Genomic DNA, 16,361 nt, shown 5'->3' on the forward strand with positions numbered 1-16,361 from the left:
AATTCTGGTATCGTTTAGTTGTTGACTCGATTGTTCAGGAATCACGGTGTTCTGAACGACAGAGGTCGAGAAGAGCCATACGGGCAAGCCGATTGTCAATCCTGGAAGTGACAATGTGGCCATATGGGGTGCACCAACATCTCCCCAAGAGGAGAAAGGACTAGGATTTCCTCCAAGGGGAACTCCTTGGTTGGTGAATTCCATTTTTCTCAACCTAATATCAACGTAGGAAAGGTGATGTTTATTCCGATTAAAATAAATTTTAGACGCTTTGACACAACTTGTTTTTTCAATTTTTAAGAGTCGAGAAAAAACAAAAGATGACTCTAGTCGCTTTCGATTTTTAATGAGCTTGAAGTGACAAGTGCTCAGATGGACCTTTTCCTTTAAGGAGCTTGAAAAGGAATGAAAGAGACTACTCTGGAAATCTAGACAGAGGGATTACCAAACCAATCGCAAAACTGTAGAATACTTTTTACGATACGACAGTCAATCTTCCCGAATGTTGTGTTCAGTGCATTGCGATCGATAGGGCGACAGACACGGCTTCCTATGGATAAAGGATAAATCCTATTGTGGTCTCCCAATATATACTCGACAGTACGTGGGAGCACAAGTCCGTACTGGCACTTATCGTCTCAAAGTGGAGGAATCACCCAACCAGCAATGAAAAAAACAATTACCAGGCTTTACGACGCCGGAATACGTCTCTAGCCTAGACTTCTAAATGTTGTGCGTTAGGTTCCAAAGTGTTTTTAGATTCATTAAATTTATTTTACAGTTGATCTTGCTTAAGAAATTTGCCTTTCAGGTTCACCACGTGATGTAGATATACAATTCCTAAAATGCAATCTAATATGATAAACAATCGTTTAATCTTCTTTTTGCAATGAAAATCCTAGCTACTAAGGAAAGAGAGATGATATTCTTTCAACATAGAGCAGAGAGCACACACTATATGCACTGTCCTAAATCAAACCAACAAACAGTCTAAATGCAAATGCACTTGCATGTATTTTTTTTCAGCCTTCTTAATGTGTGAATGATAAAAAGAAAGCTAAGCGTAAATCTGAATTATTTTTCAAAGTGACATTACTAACAAGTTTCTTTTCAAGACAAAATGAAGATGATGACGACACTTCATTATTTGGAATTGAAAACTTTCTTTCGACACTTGAAAAACTATTAATTCAAATCAAATACAAGAGTAATAGTGTAATTGACTATCAAGAACAACCGGATTCTCTTCTATGACTGAAAACAACACTTGCGACACTTCCAAATCAAGAAACGACAGTTCAATTACACTAATTCTTTGTAAAAGAGAACTGAAAATGGCTCAAAATACATAAAAACATTTACAGTTCTTTGCACACTGGAGGCGGAATAATGGTAAGGAAAGGGGGTTCCAACAGAGGTATACTGACTACCGACAGCAAAACTCTTGAATAGAGCTGAAAAGAGTGAACACAGAAACCAAAATCTAAGAGCAGAAGAGTTCTTGTCTGATCAGCGCACCTGTAACACAGGGAAAGTGAGATGCAGTGCACCTACTACACACGGGAAGTGCGATGCATCCAGATTCCAAAGAAGAGACAGTGCGATGGTTCAGGGACGAGACTTCAACTCGGTTCCGGGTCACAGTTTGCAGCTCAGTTCAGGGATTTAGGCCGAGCAAGTGGTAATCAGTAAATAAATCACAGGGGTAGATCTAAAGAGGTTACTAGAGCCACGGCAAGGGCAATTAGAGAGCTTGTAAATTGATTGTTCAGTTTATAAACAAAACTTAGAGATAGACTGAAGCAACATTGATCTACTTTGCACTTGCATAGCAAATGCAGTTCGAAGGCTAGCTGGCTTGACTTCAGGCTCCGTCTGTAAGTTTATAAAGAAAACAAATATAGACAAACAAACAATCTATTCGTTCCCCAGTGGAGTCGCCATTTTTTTAACGGGAAATCTAGTGTCTATGCAGAGCTGCTAGTCCCACTAAGGCTGGTAGCTACCTTAGAAACAAACAAACTAAAACCACTTTCGTTTTCCTTTATGAGAAGTAGACGAGAGAGGAATAAAGGAGACCAACCTCAGTCTTGCGCTTGGTTCCTTGCTTGATTCCTCTCCTTTCTGATAGATCTTTTCCACTTGCTTCCTCGTTTACCCAGCTTCAAAGAGTACCTGTAGAATCAAAGCAGCATAACACTATCCAAGAACAGAGATCTACTATCATAAACAATATAGGACCAGATATATATTGACCACACAAATGCATATATCATCAATCATACAAGAATGTGGAGGAAAACTTGAATAGCTTTATTAATAATCAAGAATAGCAAAGAGGATTACAACCCATTGTTCTGACCCAACGTCATCCTCTCAGCAAGAAAGCCCTTCTTCACCTCATGAAAAGCTTAGATCACCCAACAATATGATGTTACACCAAGAAACCAGCAGCACTTCCTTACAAGATACAAAATTCCAGCCTCAGGATCTCTGGGATGAGGGATCCATATATAGATGTCTGCAAGGGGGGTGAGTCAGCTTTTGAGATTTGATTAGTGTCCTCTCTCTGATAGTTCTTGATTCCACTTGGAGATTGATGATCTCTTACTCATCCCTGGGCAAATGCAGAGAGGCAAGTGTCACAGGAGAAGTTTCTGGAAGATTCCATGATCTTTCACCTCACAGATTGACCCTGCCATTTTTCCACTCTTGCCCATCGCACCCCATAGAAGGGCTTTTCAGTATGCATCGCACCTCCTGTGTGCATTTAGGTGGGATGCAACACACTTTGACCATGGAGCAGGTGAGATGGTCTAATTTTGACCAGTTCTGAGTAGTTTTTCATGGAGAACTTCTGGGAGATGATGTAATCAGCTGACCTTGTTCTTTTAGGGGTTGGAACAACACTTTTAGGGACTTAAGAGCCCTTGGTTTATGGACATTTATGATTGGGGTTGCAGTGCCCAAAAATGTCTATAACATGCGCTTCCGCAGAGTTGGTGATAGTAAATGCAATCACTTTAAGTTCAGGACGGGAGATGGTTTTGATATCAATCCCTTTGTCCTTTGTTTGGTCATTACAAAACTCTAGTCAGAGACTATCGACAGACTGGCCACCTGGCCTAGTCCCAAATAGAGATAATCATTCACCTCTCTTGGGAAAACCAGTCAAGAAGTAAATGTCCTCTAGCTCCATTTCGAGCCGGTGGCCACCAATAATGAAACACTGGTCCTGTATATTCCATCTGTCCACCAGCCACTGCAAAAAGTCTACTTGGGCCCTCATGCCAAGTATGGCCCAAAATTTAAATAGCCCGCATGCTCTCAATGCATCTATTGAGGGCTGATGATTAATTGCAGCAAGGTCCACATCTTCGTTCTCCCATCCCCACCAAATGAGCATTATGTATATCCTACATTGCAAAAATGGCGAATTAGAACATTTTAATTCAAAAAAATTTGGCAGAAATGAAAATTTTGAAGTTTTAAAACCTATTTCGCGGGGTCCGCCACTCTCCAGTTAGGGACCATGCGTAGGTCCGCACTCTGCCCAAGCAGCAGGTGCAGGCCCCTGGGTATTTCCTTTGTAGGAAAAGGTCGGGGTCCGCAGGTTTTGCATGTTGCGCTTGCGAACCCCCGCGAGTGGTCTTTTAAACTAATTTTTCTCTAAAAAATCAAAATGGAAGCCTAAAAACAAAATTCAAACAGTTGAAATGCAAGATTAAAGTGATGTGGATTACCTAGAGGTGATGGTTTTCAATTCCAACAGACGGATTTTCCGCAATCTTCACAGGAAGTTTCTTACCCAAAAGCTCTCTTTTCTCACTCTGAAGTCAAACGGTAAAAATGAATTTACAAAAGACCTTTTTATAAGCTTTTTTGAATAAATGAATTTTTTATTTTTTTATTTTTCACTATAAAAGGTAACTTTTTGATGCATTTTTATTTATCTTTAAATAGGTATGAGTAATGTTTGATTTTTTGTGCAGAATATCGGATTTTTCAGGGAAAATTGATCATTTTCAACAAAAACATTGGAGTCCTCTTTAAGCTCTTTTCTGACTCGTAAAATATGAAAAGATTGCTGAGCTTTTCTTTTTAAGCTCGTTAAAACGGAATTAAAAGGACGGTCCACTTACAGCTCTTTTCTAACTGTATAAACATGAAAAGATTGCCGGACTTTTGTCGTTTCAAGTTCGATATTGGTTATAAAACGACGTGTCGTTGGTCGCTCTTTTACTTTTTCGGATCAAAGACACTAATTATGAAAAGTACTCCTTGATCGTAACGGTCAAGCGGTTCTCTCAAGTATTATTTTATACTTTTTCGGGCTTGGGAGACACCAATTTACGAAAAAGGACAACCATGGAGTTTTCTTAAGTTTTTCTTCTGACTCCCTAAAATTGAAAAACGCTGATTTTCTCCTATACTGGACTCGTTAAAATTTAACAATAAAGGACCTGTTCAATTTCAAACAGGAACGGACCACCCCTTCTTAGGATTCGAATTTTAAACTAAGTTGGACTCATCCGAAGGATGAGCTTATAATCAAGCAAATGTTATCCTCCTCAAGCTTGTAAAAAATAAAGAGGTACTTGCCAGAAACGGTGGGGGAAAAGAGAGAAAATGAACCTGTTTGTCATACTTTGTGTCTTAGAAAAGCATTCAACCACTCTTGAACACGACACTTTTTTGTTCACCTAGGTTGGGAAATCCTTTGCCTAATAGTTAATCAAACCATATTGAAAGTCTTCAGCTAGTTTCTGGGTATTAGCTTTAGGTCAATTGTCACCAAACCATCTGCAGTGTCGTTATGTGTTCAAGAGGTCAGTGCAAATAAACCATTCATCTGCAAAATATATGTCATCCGTCTTGACCATTCTTGAGTTAGTCCTTGCAAATATATTTCTTCAAACTTGTTCTATGATTTCGTGTTGTGGGCTTGCCTACGACGGATTGCTTTCTATCGGCTTCAGCTCATTATCTAGAAAGATGATCTAGAAATCGTCAGTACCTTGGAATCTGCATGCCTCAACAGCAGGTTTCTCGCCTTCGACGATAGGTTGCATCATTGACCTTCGATCAAAGGATTCCGTGACATGTTCGACATCAGCTCATCTATTCACATTTCATGGATTGTACTGAGTACTTTGAGAGCCATTGACATTACTGGTGGTTTCTCTCACACTTGTTAACAGTTTACATCATTGACTGGTAATCAAGTGGTTTCTACCATGTTTGACTTCGACACATTCATTCACATGGATACAATCGTACTAGTTCGGGAAGTAGAAATCAAGACCCTGGATCTAGTTTCCACCATCTAGGCTGCGAGGAAATTTTTTATTCATTATACAGTGGACTATTCATAAACAGATGGCTGCATCCATACTATGTCTACATATGTCTATACTTGTGATGTATTACAAGATCATTCCTATATCAAAGTAGTTTAGTTAGTTCTCTAGTCAGTTTTTGATCTGAGTATGGGAATGCCTACCTCAGAGATGATATGATCACATATATATATATATATATATATATATATATATATATATTGTATTGAATGTTTTTACAGGTTCTGACCAGGCTGTCCACAGGATGATCCTTGAAATGATAAAGTACTTCATTGTTCTTAGATGACAAATACTATCCTCATTTATTACAAACTTTGCACTTTAGGGGACAATCTGTTGCACAAAATATTGTCACCATGACATTCTGCAATCAGTGTGAGTCTATCACCACTCATACGTTCCTCCTTTGCAAGTCTTAAACCTCAGCTCTTCATGTCAAGCCTTGAAAATAAGAGAAAGCCCTTAAAAATCTCTAAAACTTTGGTTCCGCACTTTCTCTTAGCATTACCTGTGGTCCCGCACCTACTGGTCATGTCCCTTGCGGACTTGCCCGCTCTGTTTCTGTGTAATGGGTGTGGACCCCTATAAAAGTCAAAAAGGCACAAGTATATTCTTAAAAAACTCACTTTGGGTTATTTCTGGAAGCTTCTAGAGGGAATCTTGAGGTGGCAAGTTCGCTCCTTTAAGGTGCATGCATCCCATACCTAAAGGAGCTAACCCCTTGATGTGAGGAGCTTATCCCTTTGAACGAGGACTCTATACCTTCATAGGAGGACCTGTAACTTCCTTCCTCTGCACTATAAAATGAGGCATTGGGCTAGTTACTACGGAGGTTGAAAGCTGAATATTTTTTAGGTTAAATGCTGTTGGAATTTAGACTTCCTAATTGAGCTTGAGAGGAGAGATTACATACCTTTTTGATCTCATTGGGAAGAGTGTGAGGCTTGTCAAAGTAGAGGATACTCTTGCTTGGACCCTGGGAGGAACTTGTACAACATCAAGGCACCAAGGTTGTAAAGTTCCTCTATTCTTAAAATTAATACAATCAAGTTTATTTTTCTCAATAAGCTGTGTTTTATGGTTTATTTCATGGATTCCTTGATCACCATGATGAGTATGATTTATTATATTGGCCATGCAGGTGTTATTTGATGTGTGCTTGTTTGTGTTTGCAGGTTCTTAAAAGGAAACTCATTCGGACGGTCGAAGCGTGGCTGCCACAAACTAGCGTTGGACTTAAGGTAGAGGCTAAAAAACCTCTTGGCTTTTATTTATAAATCAAAATATTTAGAGAAAGATATATTTGCTTGTTCTGCTTGTCGCTAGATATCAGTTGATACTAGGGAGATCAGTCTTGTCCGCAAGAACAATTTATTTGGCCGACACACATGCCGAGTCTGCAAAAATATTTTTCAAAAGAATAACATGACTCTACAACTCAACTAAGTGAGTATGACTTTCCTATCACCAATGACTCATACATACATCAATCTCCCAACCAAGTGGAGATACACCATTTTGATTCATCCACCCAACCAAGTGGGGATATACCAAATGTTTATACATGACTAAAATAGACATTATTACATCATCCTTCCCATGCAAAGTGGGGTTACAAATTAGGTCTTTTCATTACCTTTACATCAAATGATATACATGACTTTTATAACAATGACCAGCAATCTAAACAAGACCATGATAGTCATCAGCAACTATCATCCACCATATATGATCTGCACCATAAGAATTTCACACCAGCATCCAGACCTGTAACCTACAATACCATTCTCTTGGCCAACCAACAATAAGTAACAAGATGTATCTTTTAGCCACACAAGCATCATCACCAAAGGCTTCTAACCATAATGTCAACAATGCATTATTCGAAGCATATGCTCCCCCAGAACCTGTTCCATCTATTCATTGTTAGATCTGATCATGCATATATCAGTAAGAAGTATCAAGGCATCATCATCATCAAGTTAGGATCAAAAGTACTTCTAAACAACATCTTATGAGTACCAACACATTTCCACACATCATCAGCAGATTGTAACCATTATCAAACTGAGCAAATAATTGACTGAATCATATCAGACCCTTTTTCTTGAGTCTGTCCCATTGCTTTTCCTCAAACCAACATATACGCGACTATGCAGCTTCGAACTCACGTATACACGCAACTTGTTTTCATGAAAGTTGCATATGATATTTAGAACACTGAGGTTCCACACCTTTAGCTCCCTCTGAGTTTGTCATGTATATATACTCTGCTACGCCACATCTTTTTTACTGTACTTCCTTTTTCTTCCATATCTTTGGCTGTGATGATGTTTTCTCCTTTTGGTATGGTGCCCAAAATCTTCTCCTACATTCCTTTGCTATATGTCCAATCTTGTTTCATGCATAACATCTTATATGTTTCATATTCCTTCTATAGCAGTCAATGGCTTTGTGACCAAACATGTTGTAAGCAAAACAGTATCCCTTAAAGTACCTGGAATGTGATGATCTTTCTGTGTGATGGTATTGAACCATTCTACTTCTGCATCTAGCTGCAACATGCCCAAAGTTATGACATATAAAACATGCAACATTATTCATCGGAGGAAATAACCGTTTATCACTTCCATAGTTAGGAGTAAAGGATTTTCTTTGAAGACTTTCTTTCTTTGGTTGTTGATGGGGTTGACCTCTCATCTCTTTGTTGATCATTCAGATTTTGTATTAGAGTTCCTTGCCTCACCTTGTGAGCTAGATTCACCTTCAACATATTCATAAAAACCAAGACCAGTTTTGATAGCAGGCGACCTTTGACTACTAAGAATATCATCCAAAATCTTAGTACTGTCTTGAAATCATAATAGTTTATCTTTTTCTTCTAATTCACCTTCAAGATATTTACCTCAACTGATGTTGTTCTTCCTTTTCCAAATATTGCTTCTTCAAGTTTTCTTCAGACTTTCTTCCTTTTTCCACTTGTTGCCTTAGTTTGAGAATCTCATTTTCTTTTTCTTCATTCTGCTCCTGTACCATTTGACGTACTCTGAAGACACACTCCAGCAGAGTTTTTAAGCTGATAACTTCTTCTATGAGGGCTCTCTCCCTTTTGTTAAATAGATCTTGTTGATCTATGATTTTATCAGATGCTTCATTTGCTTGTTCATCTTCAATCTGAGATGATTCAGAATTTGAATACTTGCTTCCACTTAACGGCAGGTTGTCACTATTCCTTTGAGCTGTCTTCTTTTTCTGACACACTTTCTTTTCCATTGTTCTACGGATCTCCTTCAAGCGATCAAGCTTCTACCAAAGGACCTGCTCTAATACCAATTGTTGGAAATAATACTGAGAGGGGGAGTGAATCAGTATTAGCAAATCACTAACTTTTTCATTTCCAAAATTAGATTCATATACGCTACTCCAGTTAAGGGAACCCACGTGTACATGAAACTGTGTTTAATGCAAATAGTGTATATCCAGTAAACTTATGATTCAGTTAATCCATTATATGTTGATCTTTAATCAGTGCATCAGAACTTCATTAACCATATAAATAGTAAACAGGTGTTGTAAAACAGAACAGATCATCACACATAAGAAACACACATGAACATCGTGATATAAGCTGGAAACCCAATGCGGGACAAAAACCATCTGCTGCCGTCTTCCTTTTAATATAAGAAAAACTTGTTTACAATCTTGTACTGGTGCAGACTCATACCAGTACGCAAGGACCCACCTGCAGAAGGCTACAACCACCTCTTGTTCTCCAGCTACTGCTGGAAGGGAGCTACAACCCCCTGGCTCTTGTACTAGCCGATATGTTTACTAGTACGTAGGCGCCAGCCTACTAAAGGTTCCAACCTTCACTCGTTTTCCAGCTGCTATTGGAAGGGAGCTCCAACCCCTGGCTCTTGTATTGGCCAATATGTTTATCAGTACGTAGGCGCCGACCTACAGAAGGCTACGACCTTCTCTCTTCCTCCAGGGACCATGTTTCATAAATTTTCATACTGGATACTCCTGGAGCACAACACCATAATCTAAAGGCCACGTTTCATCAAATTTTCATATTGGACCCATCAACAAAATTGAAACACAAAATTAATCACCACTACAATACACCCATCAACTACACCTGCATCATCAATCTCTGAATCACCCAACACTGAAACCATGTCAACAACACACAGTCACCAGAACACAGAGCAGACCACCGAATTTTGCAACAACAACCAGATCCAACTGCAACTACAAATATCATACTTCATACTATATACGCTACTCTGATGAGCCGAATCATCGTGTATACGCGCTTTTACCAAAGTGAACCCGCATACAGATCTGGAAATATTTACTCATAACTTTTCAGCTATTCCAGACATTAGTCATACCTAGATCATAACATTTATACAATAAAACATGCGTCAATAATTCAGATCTAGTCTGTCCATGATCAAACCACATAATGGTAATACATTCCAAGCCTTATGATCCCGATCCATAATCCATCATCAACCGCATAGGTGGATCTTTGGTTCAGATCAAGCAAAGCATCACAAACCCATAACCAGCATACTAGATCTCACACTTCATTAGATATTTATCACTTGCACACTTGCACTTTGGCCCAATGATCTTCTTCTCCTTATATAGGTTTAGGCCTCTCTCAATACCATGGTCCAAAACCACGTAGGATCAATACCTTGGACCTAATACCTGGGGTCAATACCTCGGACCAAATACCATGGACCAATACCAAAATACCATGGACCAAATACCACGGACCAAAACTTAGTTTTCCAACATGTACGCGTCTTTCCTTCTGTGAAAGTGCGTGTGTACGATATACGTGCCTTTGTATATAGTGAACCTGCGTGTATACACGACTCGTTATATGTGAACCTGCGTATACCTTACTTTCTTCATTCTTGTTGTTTACCTACTATACTCTGAACTTCCATCTGAGAGAGTTGCCATCAAGGACAACACTTGTGTCATACCTGTATCATAATGCCAACATATACGCCCAACTAAGCACCAGTTGCAGAGTGCCTCCTCGCAAGGGAAATGAAACAAATGATTTTTCTCCTGGGCTACCCTCGAGGTAGCTACCCTAAAGTCCGACCAATAAACTTGAGCCATTGGATGAGACCGGGTAAGCTCAAGAATGGTGAAAAACCCATCTGTCAAGCTCCGTACAGGCGCACTTGGAAGACAGAGCAAGAAGCATCCATAAATTCCAAATGTATCGACGCAAAGCGAGATATTTAAAACTACTTTGGGACCACAAATGGTTACCCAACCCAATCCATGGTAATGAGAATTAAAACATAGTAGTATTACATATGACCTACAATAATTATATGTTTATTGTTCCAAGAATTGTAAGAGTTAAATACACTCACAATATGGTTAAATTTTTTTATTTATAACTTTGGTTAATTATTTGATAAGTGAACATGTTACACTAAAAAATTATTGATGCGGAATTAATTTCCACCATTTAGAAAAGCACTCGGATTAGATTTAAAAAAAAAAACAGAAAATTCGTAGTCTTTGTACACAAGGCCATGGGTAAATAAAGAGTTTCAAGCCATATTCAAAATTGGCCATGGGAAAATATAAGGTTTCAAGCCGTGTTCAAAATTGAACAAGTCACCGGCGGTCAAAGAAGTGTTAACCAAATGTTACCAGTGAAAAAAATATATTTTAAAAGGTGCTATGAAGGGCTGCCAGTCCAGTGGACACTTCTGAAAAAATAAATTACCGAAGGGCTACAACCTGACCTATACCTATAGAATAGCCTACTACGTAGGCAGAGGAAGTTAGAAAAATAAATAAAATGTAATGTAAAAATGTAAAAATATTTAACTGAGGGTCTGATTTGAGATCTCCTCGGGTCAATGTTTACACCCACCTGGCTGGTTCATGAGCTTTCAACAACGGATTAGAGCTCACCCCTGAGGAAGGCTAATCTACCTTAGCACATTCTTTTATATTGATCTCTTTGATTTTCTTATTGGGTGGGGGCTTTTGGTCAAGCGTTCAAACCTGGGGCTTAAATAATTTTTGAAGTTTTTACTGCAAAACTGACATAGTATTATCTATATCTCGAAGTAAGGACGACGAACCTAAGGGAGGTGCGAACTGCGAAGTTGCTTGCTTGACGAAAGAGAGGGCAAGGAAGTCCGGTGAAAACACACATATTGATTCGAGGCCAGCCCTTGAAGGGGAAACTCTCATTATGAATCAATCTACTTGTCGTATGATCACCAAAATATATATGTTTTCTCGGCTGTAATAAGGCCGAGAAGAAGCGAGAGGAGATCAGAATTCCAAGTTCAACTACTATTTTTTTTGTTTTGTTTTAGAACCAGAAACATGGAAGGGTAGTCTCTTCTAGTAATGCTTTTTGTCTAGGTCGAAAATAAGACCACATTGAAATTTAATTATCTACATAATACTTGGTTATTGAGAAATAAATTTATAATAAAAGAAAAAAAGTTACAAAATACATTTAAGGATGGATTAGCAGAATTATAAAACAGTAAGTATTGAGAATTCAGCCACATAAATAAATAAATAGCTCTAAATAAAAAAATATCATTAATTTTGAACATATTATTCAATGTATATAAATAAATATTTTTAAATAAAAAATACCATTATATATAAATAAATATTTTTAAATAAAAATACCATTAATTTTGAACATAAATAAATATTTCTAAATAAAAATACCATTAATTTTGAACATAAATAAATATTTTTAAATAAAAAATACCATTAATTTTGAACATATTATTCAATGTACATAAATAGATGTTTTTAAATAAAAAAATACCATTAATTTTGAACATCTCATTCAATGTATTAGGTAAAGCCACACCACTGCACCATTTTGACCAACTTTATCATCATCTCACCCTCTTCAACTTGTCTGTAGCCATTCTTTAAATAAGATGTTCTGGCAAAAATATCACACAAAGCACACAACTCTTCAACTTGTCTGTAGCCATTACATTCTTTAACCCAGTAGGGATTTTCTCTGAGATCCTTCGTTGAAAATGAATTATTCCATAAATAGAGTGGTTGTTGCATAAATTTTCAAATGGTTACCATAAAAATATTCTGTAGTTTTGACTTTTGGAAATGCATTAATTCTGTGAGCTACAAACAAACTAAATATTGAGTTTTACTAGAATATTGAAATTGTAATTCATTTCATTTATTTATAAATTACCATTCTTAGAATTTTGAATTGAACTAAATTTAAGAAAATACAATTTAAATAACAAAACCCTCCCAAATTACATATCCCAAACGACCTAGCATTCATAAATTGCATAAACCTTTCGCTAATTCTGACTAATTTGCTCAGCACTGTCTTTAATAATTTCTAAGCAGTTTTTCCCGGTTTATCTACACATAGAATCCTGCGTCCTTCCGTTCCGTTCTTGGTACAACCAGAATCAAGTTCATTAAATTGCACCGTGCAATGGTACGCATTTGCTTTTAGTTGAGGAAACCAAAATAAAATTTGGCAGGAAAGTTGGTCGTTTGTGTGTTTAATGTTAATGAAATTGATTTGGAACACAAACAAACAAATATATTTGTGTTCCAACAAACAAATATGTTAACATGAGTCAAGATAGAATTTCGGAGTTGGACAATAAGGAATTTCTGATTCTTATTCCGACGGATGAGGAATTTGCTGATTCTGACGGCAAGGCAATCTCTGATTGATGATTCTGAGCTCGATTCTTCAATTTGTGATGTTGATGACTCCTCTGGTACGGTCCGGATTCGCTCGGCTTAACAGCTCTTCGCAGAATCCTCTGGAGCATCTTCTGAGCGCTTACCCTTTTGGGGAAACAACTTCATTCCCAGGAATCGAATATGGCACCTATATTATATATTGAACAGGTCAGTCGAAGTCCTTTCCTGGCTATCTTAATAGAGCTTTCTTTCTCCTTGCCCAGAGATTGAGATTGAGGAGGATGCGAGAATATATATCCTTTTAGCCCACGAACTAGCACGAGGGAAGATAACAAGCCCGCAGACCGTAGAGTAGCAGCGATAGGGATGATGAACCTATGGTGGTCAGTGTTAGAAGTGAGGGGATTCAAAGTGTTTGAACAGTTCTCATCCACCCCATCGTTGCATCTCCTGCTCTCCAGTGGTATCTTCCGATTAGGGGCCGCCGAAATCTGTGCCGTAAATAAAGAAATCAATATCTCAATAAATTGCTCACTTGGATCCTCATCCGCCTTCCAGCCTCCCCTCCACCAGGAGATGGAACTGCCTCGATCAATGGACTTGCATTATATCTTCACCACTTGCCTTTGCATTATATCTATGAGATTATTCAAAGCGGTACATAGCTCAAGTGCATATAAACCAGGCTCTCCTATTGGCATCCTGTCAATGCGGCTGGTAAATCGAACGCTGGGCAACCTTTCTTTCGCAGGTTCCTCTAACGCCGAGAAATAAATCTCCCCCAGTCATTGTTCAGCAGCAGATCGATCAAGTGGTAAAAGATATAAAGGGGGAGAATAAGCAAAGGCTAGTGGGATCGCTTGCTTCGTTGTTTCTTACTTTGTTGTTTTATCTGTTCCTGCCTTCTGTCTTTGCTCCTATTGCTTTTGAGAGGTTCATAAGATTGATGTAATAGCTTTTGATCATAGTTTTTAGTTTGAATACTGATCCAATATGATGAACCCTATGATTTATAGTGAAATATTTTCTGCTTTCTTTATTGGAGTTAGCGCCTCTTATATCCATCGAACTATCTTTTCTTTCGCGAAGTTTCCTTATTGGAAATTGGGCCTCCTATATCCATCGAACTATCTTTTCTTTCACGAAGTTTCATTATAGCATCTATGATAGCCTCTGGTTCAGGTGGGCAGCCTGGCGAATAGAAATCCACAGTTCAGTGCTTCCTTCCTGAATCCATGAACTTCAACTTCAACAACACTTATTATGGATGGGACATTCCCCAGATACCTACAGCCTTGGGTTTCAACTTTACCTCCTCAACCCTCTGCCTTGGAAATATACAACTCCTTTCTTGAAACCTACCACTTTTGGACTAGCCTCGGAAGTCCGACCCTGGCCTTCTGAGAACCGGTAATTTCAATGCAGAAAGGTGGCATATGGGAAGCTTTAAGGGTAAACAAGGTTTCTAGTCTGCAGTGTGGATTTGGAGGTCACAGGTGAGGGCTAAGCAATAATCCGAAAACTCCAAGCGAAAGTCGCAAGAGTAAGGTTTCGAGAAGAAGAAGCTTGGGTGCTCAGGATAGTGTTGTCCAGACAAAGAAACGGCCCCCCCAAGATTAGGTGCGCTCTCTCCAAGTGGGGGTGGAAGGTGAAGAGTTTCACCCCAAATCATCATCCAATACCATCAAGTAACCCAAATCACTGTGCAAAACCATGAGCCAGGGTAAAAGTTATACCTTTTATTTGTTTTGGGGTTGAGGTAAAACTTATAATGTATAGCGAAGTCTTTTAATTTCGATATGGTATGAATAATTTTTGTGAAAGCAGAAATACGATTCTTTATATGCGGAATTAAATTCTTTAAAGAATCAAAAAACATGAAGGTTTAATGCCTAGGGAAAATGAATTACCTCCAGCCATTGATAACGCTCACACTCGAAATTAAGAACTTTATGCTATGCTTCTGGCAGTCCCTTCTTTTGTTTTCTGCAACTCAAATATGAACTATAAACTGTGGAGATTTACGCTGATGCAGAGAACCTGTAACTGAACCTCAGCCAAAACTTATGCAAAACTATCACCACGAAAGAACATGCGAGCATTCAAGAACGATAATGAAGGCACTACACTCAAAACAGAGACTCTCGCCCACCAGTTTCAAACACAGCAAGAAATCATAGCATGAATGTATGGATGAATGGGTGGATCATATATGTAAAACAAAATTCATATGAACAGCGCTGTCCACATGGGTTTCATTTCTATGCAAATCTCTAAAACAGATTTCAACGCAAAGGTTATATATAACAGTGAATTGCAACAGCCACACCATTCATTGGTCAACGCATATAAACCTACAACTGCAACTAATTTGAAGGCAGAGCTTTCAAAGCAGAATTTGTAGAGCTTCCAACTATGGCACCATACAACAGCCGAAAGCAACAACGGTAAAAAATAACGTAACACAATCTTCATGCAAACAGAAAGAAAAGAATACAGAAAATCTGATGGTACTTCGAGGCTCTGCTCTCTCACTTGATGGTGTAAAAAACTGAAGGGGATTGAGATGCAAGCTTGGGACCAAACAGATAAATTTATAGCCAAGCTTCCATCAAGCTTCTGATGGCTATGTGTCAGGTGTTCCACAGATCAAGGTAGAGAACTCCAGATAGAGTAATGGACCACTTCAGAAGCTCCCAACAATAAATTTATTAACTGCAGTCGATTTCCTTAATTTAAGGAAATTACTGCAGTTGGTTTCTAGAAATTAAGGAATGACTGCAGTTTACTTCCATAATTGTAGGCAACAGTTGGTAAAAAAATTAATGGAGCTTAACATTCTCCCACTTGGTCCATACTTCCTAACTTAATGTCTCAACTTAAAACCCATTGATAATCTGTATTAAGTAATAGATACATGAATCATGGCGATAAGTCCTCTAATGAGTGCCTCCTCGCAAGGGAAATGAAACAAATGATTTTTCTCCTGGGTTACCCTCGAGGTAGCTACCCTAAAGTCCGACCAAGAAACTTGAGCCATTGGATGAGACCGGGTAAGCTCAAGCATGGTGAAAAGCCCATCTGTCAAGCTCCGTACAGGCGCACTTGGAAGACAGAGCAAGAAGCATCCATAAATTCCAAATGTATCGGCGCAAAGCGAGATATTTAAAACTACTTTGGGACCACAAATGGTTACCCAACCCAATCCATGGTAATGAGAATTAAAACATAGTAGTATTACATATGACCTACAATAATTATATCTTTATTGTTCCA

This window comes from Pinus tabuliformis, chromosome X (genome assembly GCF_031772625.1).
Source record: "Pinus tabuliformis cultivar Carrire ecotype Pingquan chromosome X, CPIR1, whole genome shotgun sequence".
In the NCBI taxonomy this organism is placed as follows: Eukaryota; Viridiplantae; Streptophyta; class Pinopsida; order Pinales; family Pinaceae; genus Pinus; species Pinus tabuliformis.